This window comes from Dasypus novemcinctus, chromosome 16 (genome assembly GCF_030445035.2).
Source record: "Dasypus novemcinctus isolate mDasNov1 chromosome 16, mDasNov1.1.hap2, whole genome shotgun sequence".
Classification (NCBI taxonomy): domain Eukaryota; kingdom Metazoa; phylum Chordata; class Mammalia; order Cingulata; family Dasypodidae; genus Dasypus; species Dasypus novemcinctus.
In genome coordinates, this window is record NC_080688.1 from 58,053,705 (window position 1) to 58,064,788 (window position 11,084).

The following is an 11,084-nucleotide window of genomic DNA, read 5'->3' on the forward strand; positions in this document are numbered from 1 at the left end:
GAGGATAATAGTTCTTACCTCATAAGGTAGTGTGAAGTCTAAATGAGTTAATGGGTATAAAGCACTTAGAAAAGATCCTGGCATGTAGTAATTGCCATGTAAGTATCAGCTATTATCACAATTACAATGCCATGTGGATGAACTCTAGTTCTACAGGCTTTAGACAGAGGAGTGGTGGTGGAGGCAGGAGAAACAAAGAGAAATATTCTTGATCAGGAGAGCTGGGACTAGGAGTGTGGTCCTAAGTATTTTAGGTTTATTATCTTGATGAGAAGTAGCTAATTAAAAGCAGTTTATTGAAATTTCTTTCAGTTAGGCTTTGTGAAAAGGAAATGTTAAATAGCCAGACAGTAGAATACTTAAGTTATGTATTCAGCCATATTAGATGAAACAGTTGATGGGATATATTGTCCTCTTAAAAATATGTCGTAGTTCATCTTTACTCAGTGAAATAGGTAAACTTTAAAAATTCCTGATTATGCTCCAAACACTCATTAGAAGTAAATGTTTTTGGGAAGCGGACATGGCTCAACTGATAAAGTGTCCACCTACCATATGGGAGATCCAGGGTTCAAACCCAGGGCCTCCTGGCCCATGTGGTGAGCTGGCCCAAGCGCAGTGCTGCCATGCGCAAGGAGTGCCCTGCCATGCAGGGGTGTCCCCCACATAGGGGAGTCCCACGCACAAGGAGTGTACCCCGCATTGAGCTGCCCTGCACAAAAAAAGTGCAGCCCGCCTAGGAGTGGCGCCACATACACAGAGAGCTGACTCAGCAAGATGACGCAATAAAAAGAGACAGATTCCTGGTGCTGCTGAGAATGCAAGAGGGCACAGAAGAACACACAATGAATGGACACAGAGAGCAGACAATTGGAGGGGGGAGGGGAGAGAAATAAATAAAATAAATCTTTAAAAAAAAGAAAAAGAAGTAAACGTTTTATTCTTCCAACTGAATTCCAGTACTATAAGGACAGCAAAACAATGATATGCTGGAAGAAAATGCAGTCTTCTTTGTTAAAAAGACTGATAGGAGGAGTGGAAGTAGCTCAAGTGGTTGAGCACCTGCTTCCCATGTACAAGGTCATGGATTTGGTCTCCAGTACCTCCTAAAAAAAAAGTGATGATAGAATAAATAAAAACTAGCAAAAGAATCATATAAACCCATTCTGAAATCCTAATAAATCTTGGAATACTAAAATGACCTCCTATTTCACAGGAAACACTGGAGGCTATTTGCTTAATATTGTCCTGGGATTACATTTGGCTGTTATTTCAAAGGAACTCTGAAGATCATAGGAATTAAGACACCAAATCATTAGCCCACAATTAGTTGTGATTTTTTAGTCTTTAACATAGGTAAGAGCCTGCAAAGCCCAGGACTCATAGTGCACACATATGTCAGTTTAGACATAGCTAGTTATAACCATAATTGTATATTCATTGATTGCCAAACCCCAACAATGCCCTGGGGGTATGAGGATTTCCAGTATGCAATTGATGCTGCCAGTGTAGTACTAGAGAAACCCAGTATAGCTTAAATATTAAAGCATTGTATTGTACCTTATAATGTTAGAAAAATTCAGTGTAACTCTTGCTCACCTGTCAGGAGACACACAGAGCTACATTAATAGGGTGTAGCCCCACCAAAAATGTTTGAATATGTTCTTCCTCATCTTTACTCACTTCCATCATTATCTGTGTCTTGAAAACCTTCATTAGCTGTATCAACCCCCATCCTTATCGCCCCAAGATAATGACCCCAGGTACTACACGTATTTTAAGTTTAAAGCAAAAACTGACATGGCACTGAACTCCATCTGCCATGACCATAGAACCTGTGGGTCTCTGTAGCCCTCAGAAGAATCAATACCTGGGGTTGTATCTACTTTATCTGTCTCTGGGACTCTGCTCAGGTGTGCATCAGTTGGCCCTACTTTGGAGTTTGTGTTTCTGTGTGATGGAGCTGGACTCAGAGGTGATCTTTGTCCACAAGTTTCTCCTATTACTTTTACCGGAACTGTAGTTGGTGCTGGGGTTTAATGTATACCCAGGGGACCTGAATCTCTGGACTGACCATGTGATAGCCAGGCCCTGAGCCTCAAGAGTCTTGCAACTCCTACACTCTGGTTTATTGGACTTACCCCACTCAGATAACATGGAGGTGAAGAAGGTTGACCACCATACCAGGGAGCCAAGAAAGCCTACAACTGAAAGCAGGAGGATTGCATCCAGCATCCATGTGGAATCTAAGCCCCCTCTTGATATAGATGTGGAGTGGACACAACCATTCCAAGGTCCACAGGATGGAGGAATAGAGTATGGATTAGAGTGGACTTACTGATATTCTATTCATGAACTATTGTGATTAGTAATCGAAGAAAATGTGGCATTGGTGTGGAGAAAGTGGCCATGGTGGTTGCTGGGGGTAGGGAGTGGGAGGAAGAGATGAGATGTGGATGTGTTTCCGGGACTGAGAGTTGTCCTGGTGGTGCTGCAGGGACAGTTACCAGACATTGTATGTCCTCCCATGGCCCACTGGGTGGAATGTGGGAGAGTGTGGGCTATGATGTGGACCATTGACCATGGAGTGCAACAGTGCTCAAAGATGTATTCACCAAGTGCAATGAATGTCTCATGATGATGGAGGAGGTTGTTGTTATGGGGGGAGGAGTGGAGTGAGGGGGTTGGGGGTTATATGGGGACCTCATATTTTTTTTAATGTAACATTAAAAAAATAAAAAAATAAAAAGAATAGTAAAAATAAATAAATAAATAAAGCAAAAACTAATTTTTCCGGACCCTCCTTAGGAATGTTACCATGATAATTAACTTTCTTTGTTTCAAGTGTTATAAAATCTGTGTTAAAAAATCTCTTAATGGGGAGGCTGATTTGAGATTTTATATCTCCAGTCTCCCACAGGCCAATAAACCCTCTTTTCCTTCCTAGCCCAGTTCGAAGTGTCTCTCTATTCTGCAGTGCCAAGCAACTGAACCCCGTCGAGGACCACCCCAGCCCCTCTTTACCAGCCTGGATGTGGACACAAGACTCACACAGAGACTGGTAGACTAAGTCTCAAGTGAGGGGTTCTGGTGAACTGGGTATATTGCCCTGTAAATGATTCACAGGTGATTTACTTCACATGTTGTGAATGAAGAGCTGAAGAGAGATGACTTGCCCAAGGTGCAGAGAAGATCTTTGGCAAAGTCCAGTCTAGGAGTGGGGAGTGGGGGAGACTTCAATGGGAACAAGGACTCTGTCTTGTAGAATTAATCTCTTAGTTAAGTTCAGGTGGGAGGAAGCAAAGTAGAGGCTCAGTTCTCAGCGCTCCAGACTGCATCTTAGTCCTGATTCCAAATCCATATTTCTCATCCAGATTGGTTATCTACTGTGACATAACATCCCACCCCAAAACTTGGTAACATAATATAACCACTGTTTGGTTATTTTGGTGCATCAGGAATTCAAACAGAGCACAGCAGGAATGGCTGTTCTCTGTTCCACAGCTGGCATGTCCAAGATAGCATCTTCTTTCACTGGCACCTTAGCTAGGATGACTCCAGGTGCTGGGGACTGGCTGCACCAGCACAAGAACCCACTCTTCCTCCACACAATCTCAGGCTCTTACTCTTCTCTTTGTGGACTCATGTAGTCTCTTGTCAGCAGAATAGCCAGACTTCTTATAAGGCAGCTCAGTGTTCAAGCACAAAAGCAGTAGTCACAAGACCTTACATCTTAGACCTGGAATTGGCATAAGAGCACTTTTTCACTTTCTTTCAGTTCAAGTACATCACAGGCCCAGCCTAGATCCATAGGGGTAGGGCAGGGTACTACACTTGGCCATGAAGACCAGGGAATGTAGTTTATTGAGGTCCACTGATATAACAGACTACCCCAGGTCACCTCAATTTTCTGTACTTGTTATTAGGATGTTCTGTCAATTTTATCTGGAAAGGCATTCTGTAGGATTTTAGCCAAATGATACAGGGGTAGGGCAGGGTACTACACTTGGCCATGAAGACCAGGGAATGTAGTTTATTGAGGTCCACTGATATAACAGACTACCCCAGGTCACCTCAATTTTCTGTACTTGTTACTAGGATGTTCTGTCAATTTTATCTGGAAAGGCATTCTATAGGATTTTAGCCAAATGATACAGGTCAGCTGTCTTTATTCATGCCTTTTATCTCTGAGCCAAATAACAGCTTGAGCCCATCATTAGAACTTGCTGTTAAAAAGTGCTGCAGAGTGTCTTCGTGGTGCATTGTCAACTTGGCTCCAAATGCAGGAAATCAAATGCAGATGCCATGGCAGTCAACATCTACCTGTCATCGTTTGGGATACTGAACATTTTAGTACACTGAGTTGCTTTTCGTGTTCTGGAGCTATGGAAAGGTACAAAATATGCACACCCAACACAGGTAATGCTCAATAAATGTGAGTTGAATATTGAAACTTCACTGGCCTATAATGCAGCCTACCTGGTACATTCACCATTCAACAAAAGTTCTAACATATTTTGCAGTACCTATGTCTTCCAAATTTTATGATATTAGCACATACTTTGTAATTAGAAAAAGGGGGAAGCACAGTTGGCCCAGTGGTTAGGGCATCCATCTACCACATGGGAGGTCCGCGGTTCAAACTCTGGGCATCCTTGACCCATGTGGAGCTGGCCCATGTGCAGTGCTGATGTGTGTAAGGAGTGCCCTGCCACGCAGGGGTGTCCCCGCGTAGGGGAGCCCCATGCGCAAGGAGTGCACCCTGTAAGGAGAGCTGCCCAGTGCGAAAGAAATTACAGCCTGCCCAGGAGTGGCGCCACACATACAGAGAGCTGACACAACAAGATAATGCAACAAAAAGAAACACAGATTCCAGTGCTGCTGACACCAACAGAAGCTGACAAAGAAAGAATATGCAGCTAATAGACACAGAGAATAGATAACTATTCTCTATTGAGAATAGTTGGGGGGAAGGGGAGAGAATAGTTGGGGGGAAGGGGAGAGAAATAAAATAAATAAATAAATTTAAAAAAAATAGAGGACCCCTCCGACCTGAACTGATAAATGCTGTGAACAATGTTTACCTACTCTGACTATTCTTTCTACTTATTGGTGCGTGTGCCTAGGTTTATATCAGCCATGTTGGTCTCCCTCTCTACCAATTTCAGGGGCCTTGAAGTCCAGCTCAGCTTTTACACGGTCTTTCAAATCCTGCTGGCTGTCTCTTCTCCCAGTAGCTGTGTATAAAACACAGTCTATTCTGCACATTCTAATTCAGTCATATTGATTCCATTGACGTCTTGTCAGATACTCTGGAGCAGAGGACTCATCAGTGGCACAGGGGCAGATCAGAGATTGGCCCTCTGGTCGTCTGACCCTTATTATTCTTTCTTTTTATTCTGATTTTCTCTTGGCATTGCAGAATTATATGGAGAAGGAATGCCTTGAGGGAGGGAGGTGAAGGGAACAAGGAGCGGAGTGTAGGAGGTCAGCTCATAAAAGCACAAGAACAAAAGAATTGTAAATTGGGAGCTCCCTCCACAGACACCTTCCCTTTGGAAAGTCAATGCTGAACCATCCATCATCTCCTGGGGACTCCCAGCTTGGGACTGGCTGAGCCAGTCATTTGTCCCAACCTTTCTGCGGTTACCTCTGTGCAGTCCTCCAGTCTTCCCAGGTGGGACCTCCCATGGCTTCAGGGTTTCATAGCCCCAATTATTTATCAGGAGGAAAAAAGGAATAGTTGATGAAGCTCATGGTTAGAGAGCAGGAGGTAGCAGCCTCGGACTGTCGCTGCAGTAGGTGGCTCTATTGTGATCAATGTTAGAACTGGTTTATTTAGTTTGTTGTTGCTGTTTTTGGGTGTTTGGATGTTAATGCTGTTTAACATATCCAGACATGACATATCCCTTAATTGCTTTTTCAGAGCACTTTTGACAATTCTAATAATCTGTTGGATTTCACGATTCAAATCCTGGTGTTGAGGGTTTCCACAATATTTTAGTCTGTTTTGTACTGTGAAGGTGGGCTTCTGGTGGTGGTAGACGTCTATAAATAATATATGCAATTTATAACCATCTGTGAAGGTGAAAATGAGATAGAGGGAGAGGGGAGATAATCTCTGTGTTTGCATCCCATATTTGGAATTTAGAATTTTAAGCGAAAGTTGGTCCTTTTATCTAACCTGTCAGTGTTATAGATGACACTGTATATTTATAAAGATATTTGCATAACTTTTATCAGATTGGTGCTCTTAGTTGATTTAGTGTTCCAGTTTCTATTTGGAAAATACATTAATATTTGAAATGGAGATGAAAAGCTCTAGGGATCTGATTCACTGGCAGTCCTAGGGGTTTCTTTCGCACTGGGTAATGTGTGTCCTTCTTAGATTACCGCTGGATGTAGACAAATTTTGTGAAATAGTAGCCCTCCCACCTCTGTCTTTTGTTATTCCCTATCTATAGGATTTTCTCTCTGTTCTTGGCTAAGCTATGAGAAATGAATTTTAAGAGCAAGCCCTTAGTTAGGCCAGGAATTTATTAAGGAAGAGGGGGAAGAGCAATTGCAGAAAATAACAGTCATGGGTCCCAGGTAGAGAGGAAGGGGCTGAAGAGTGATAAAGAGTGCCAATTCACAGACTACAATTCCCCATAATAGATTATGAATGTCCAGATCTACCTGAATGTTCATCATGGCATGGGGGGGGGGGGGGGAGGTAGAGGGGGGGGAGAGGCAAGAGCAGGAGAAAAGGTGAGAGAAGGAGAAAAGGCGAGAGCAGGGCTGATTTGGTTTCCTGCTTGTTTTTTAAACCACTGATCATTCTGCCCCTTTGCAGTTTACTGTTTTGATTGATTACCCCACCCATAAATCCCTTGGGAGAGACCAATGATAAGGCCCCTGGAGAATGGGGGAATCTCCCAGCAGCCATCTTGGGGGCACCAATATCCATGTGGACTTCTTGCCAGGTTCCAGATCTGTCTGTTGATGCTCTAACAAGCCTGCTTCAGATGTACAGTGGATCCTGATCCCAAAGGATTTATTCTGGGCTCTATTATTGCTGGTTACCATTTAAAATAAAACCTTCCTTCTTTTGAATTTTAAGTTAACATTGTGGACCACCTAAAGTATCCATGATCACGAGTAGTATTCCTTTTGGTAATGGATGGTGGTGATGGTTGTACAACATTGCAAATATAATTAGGGACCTTGAATTGTATATATGTTACCACAATAAAATTTTAAAAGAGTAGAGTTCTAAAAGAAATTCTACAAGGACAAAATATAAACCTTTTGCATATATTATCTCATTCTGATTTCCCCCTAAACCATAAAAACCCTATTCCATAGGATGGACAGATTTTGGAATGTATATTTCACAGAGTTGATGTACAGAGAGGTAAGGGATTTAAAGCCACAGTAAGCTCCAGCCCCAAAATGAGTGTTCATTTAATCTCACTTAAAGCACTCACCCTCTCCTGCCCTCCGTCATGATATTGTACTGTCTCTCTTCTTTCACAATGGGTAATAGGATAGGAGAAGGAGAGAGATTTTTGGTTAGAGGGGCTATGGCAGTTTGAGGCTTTAATGAACCCCGGAATAGATCATGTCCTTTGAGTAAATCCACACCTGTGGGTTGAACCTACTATAGGTAGGACCTTTTTATTAGATCACTTCAGTTAAGGGTCTTTGATTCAATTATTCCAGTAAGGTAAAGCATGATTCAGGTCCTAATTCTCTACTGAAGTCCTTTATAAACAGGATGAATACAGAGAAAAGACACAGGAGCTCAGAGAAGAACCTACAGGAACTGAAAGAGAAAGCCACAGGCAGAGCAGCCAGAAGCTGAAAGCATTGGAGCCCAGAGAAGGCAAAGACTGGCAGACACCACCATATGCCTTCCCATGTGAAGAGGAATGCAGGATCATCAGCAGCTGGTCTTTGGGGAGAGAGTGTCACTTGATGATGCATTGACTTAGACACTTTTCTCAGCCTTGGAACTGTAAGCTTGCAATCCAGTAAACACCCACTGTAAAAACCAACCCATTTCTGATATGTTGCTTTCAGCAGCATTTAGCAAACTAAAGCAGGGGTTTACCCATACTTTTATGGCTAGCCCTTTTCTCTACCTCATTTTGAGGAGTAACGTGTTAGTGTAGAACCCACTTAGGTCAGACAGAATTCAATTCTTAAACTAGCTCTTCAGTTTGCTACCGGCCTGATCTTTGTAAGGTATTTAACATCTCTGAGCCCTGATTTCACCTTCTGTAAAATGGGGAATTTTGAAGGATTCTCTTGGGAATATGAAAGTTTCGCATAAAGTGGATAACCAAGATTTGGTAGTTCTGCCTTGGTAGTTACAGATTATGAGATAATATCATCAGGCTATTACCACTAACTATGGCCCATAGCATACATTTGGCATATTTTTTCCATACCTCCGTATTATTAACACAGTACATCTTCAGCATCGATGCAAGGATATTACAGTATTTCTATTAACTATAGTCCATAGGATACATTAATTGCATTTTTCCAATACTTCTCCAGATTCCCATCACCCTGCAATAGTCACATACATCTGTTCTAGTTCACAGAAGGACATTCTTGCATTTGTACTGTTAACCGCATTTCTTATCCACCTCTGGGTTCACTGTGTTATTCAGTCCCTAGAATATTCTCTAGCTTTCTTTCAATTGACATTTATATTCCCTAGACTACCCTTTTCAGTCACAATCCCATTTATAAACCAGCTGTTACTCACCATAATGTGTTACTATCAACTCTATCCATTTCTAAACTTTTATAGTCAAGTTAATTACAACTTCTATGTACATTAAGCAACAGAACTTCTTCAGAGCCTGGAGGGCTCATTTTTGGTGCTAGAAAATAAGCTCAGAGCAGTAATGTTAGGAACTGTGAAAAGCCTGAGATTTTACTCTTCTTACAAGCTAACAGGTTAGTTAGCCACAGTTTTATGGTCACCGGCAGAAGACAGGGGTATCCTGAACGAGTGACTAAGGATTCTATTGCTCATTGCATAGCAAGCAGCATAAACTTCATGTTCATGTTAATTATCCCTCAAATTCTGAGGCTACATAGAGCAGTCAAGCAGGTTTGAGTCTCAGCTGAGAACCCCCAAACTTAGGAAACTCCAGTATTTTATAACGGGCCACAACAAACCTGCCCAAATCTGCTCCAGAGGGAGGACTTGCCTTTATTACGCTGACAGCAACAAACCTGTCCTTGGCTATGGAGAGAGAAATAGTCAAGGCTGTTGGCTACACAAATATCCTGGAAAAGATAGTTCCGAACACAGTCCGTGCCTCTGCTCACAAGATATGCAGAAAGAAGAAAAACCTATAGAGAATTGTCTCTTTGCAAATGACATGTAATTGTTGCTGTAATAATATCCACTAAGACCCTGTTATATGTAGGCACTGTTTTATTTGCAATGGTTTCATGACAAAAATCAGTAAATTGCCTAGAATCAAGGGTTCAACCTTAACATCCTCCAGAGTTTCTTTCCTTTGAGACTTTTTGGATTGAGCACATTCTCCCTTACCAGTAAAACTGGTGTCTTTATTTTTAAAGATTCCTCCCACCAAGTATTTGCAATTTTTGTTACTGAGCACTTTACTATATGCTAGGCATTGCTGATGAAAAGTTCCATCAGTTAGGTACTAACTCCATTCTACAGTTGAAGAAATAGACTCCACTGGTAAGGCAACTGACCAGTGTCACAGTAGTGATTAGTAGCAGGTCTTGGACTTGAAGATCTTCTGACTCTTTACAATGTCAATAAGAAAAGAAAGAAAAGTATGCCTCGGTGGAGTCTTTTCTTCCTGAAATACAATGTTTGAAGAGGGAAGGAATGGAAGTAGATGGGAACTGAGAAGCAGAGACAGAAAAACAAGGAAAAAATTCTCTTCATATTTTATCGTAACCATTTAAGTCACTATATATACAAAGGGTACTTGGGGAAAGCTGTAAAATAATTACTAGCACATGGGAGGAACATTTGTATTTCAATTGTCAAAAGATATGCTTTTCTGCATATCTGTTCAAGGCTTCCAAACATGGTCTTGAATATAAATGAGAGGGAGGAAACAAAGGAGGCCCAGAGGCAAGAGAAAGGCAATTAGGGGGTCTCAGACAGGACACATCAATCCCTGTAGAAACCAAGGCATGACCTTGTTGCTGTGCAAGGTAGAAGGTCAAGTCTGATTTTGTCAGGACTCCTCTCTGAATATGGGGTCCCCTTCATGGCCTTCTCTGAGATTAACTGGCGATTGAATCAGAACTGGACCCTCATAATTTTCCCTCATAATTGGCTTGTGTGGGCCATATGCAATAAAGGTTATTGGGCTTTAACCAGTCCCTTCATAAATTTTCAGATGCACTAATTAGGTTTATATTGCTGCAGTCCTATAAAGGAGAGAAAACCAATAGCTTGGGGCCAAACTTATCTAAATTCACAGGGCTTTGAGGATTTTGCTTTCTGTTAGAATTAGAAAAAAAAAAGTAACTTTCATCCTTTAAATGCAACTATGAACTAATAAGGATCCTGAGGCTTTGCATTACTTCAAAAAATTCCCCCCAGCAGCTGTCAGACACTGTTATCCCCATTTTATTGCTTGAGGCAGCTGATGCGTAGAATTAAATGACTTTCCTGAAGCATCCAAGCTAATTGGTGGTAAAGCTGAAAGTAGAAGTTAAATCTTGTCACTAGATGGTGGTGTTCACTAAGCTAGAGGATTTAGGGCAGCCTGGAACCAGTCAAGGAACTTGATTCTCATTATAGAAGCCTCAAACATTTTTCTGTGAATAACTAAGAGATGAAAGTTACATTGTCTTTTCTAAGATCTTCCTTAACTCCGCTATGGTCAACCATAATCTAGTGTGGTTAGTAACCTAATGCAGATCTCAGTGCTTTTGCACATGATATCACTGTCATAACTTTGTAGAGGACTGGTGTTCTGGAGGCAGGATTTAGAAAGTGACTTTCGGGAGATTGAATCAATTTTAACATTTTGATTTACATGATTAAAATGAAGAGGTGTATCAAGAAAAGAAATCTGATATCC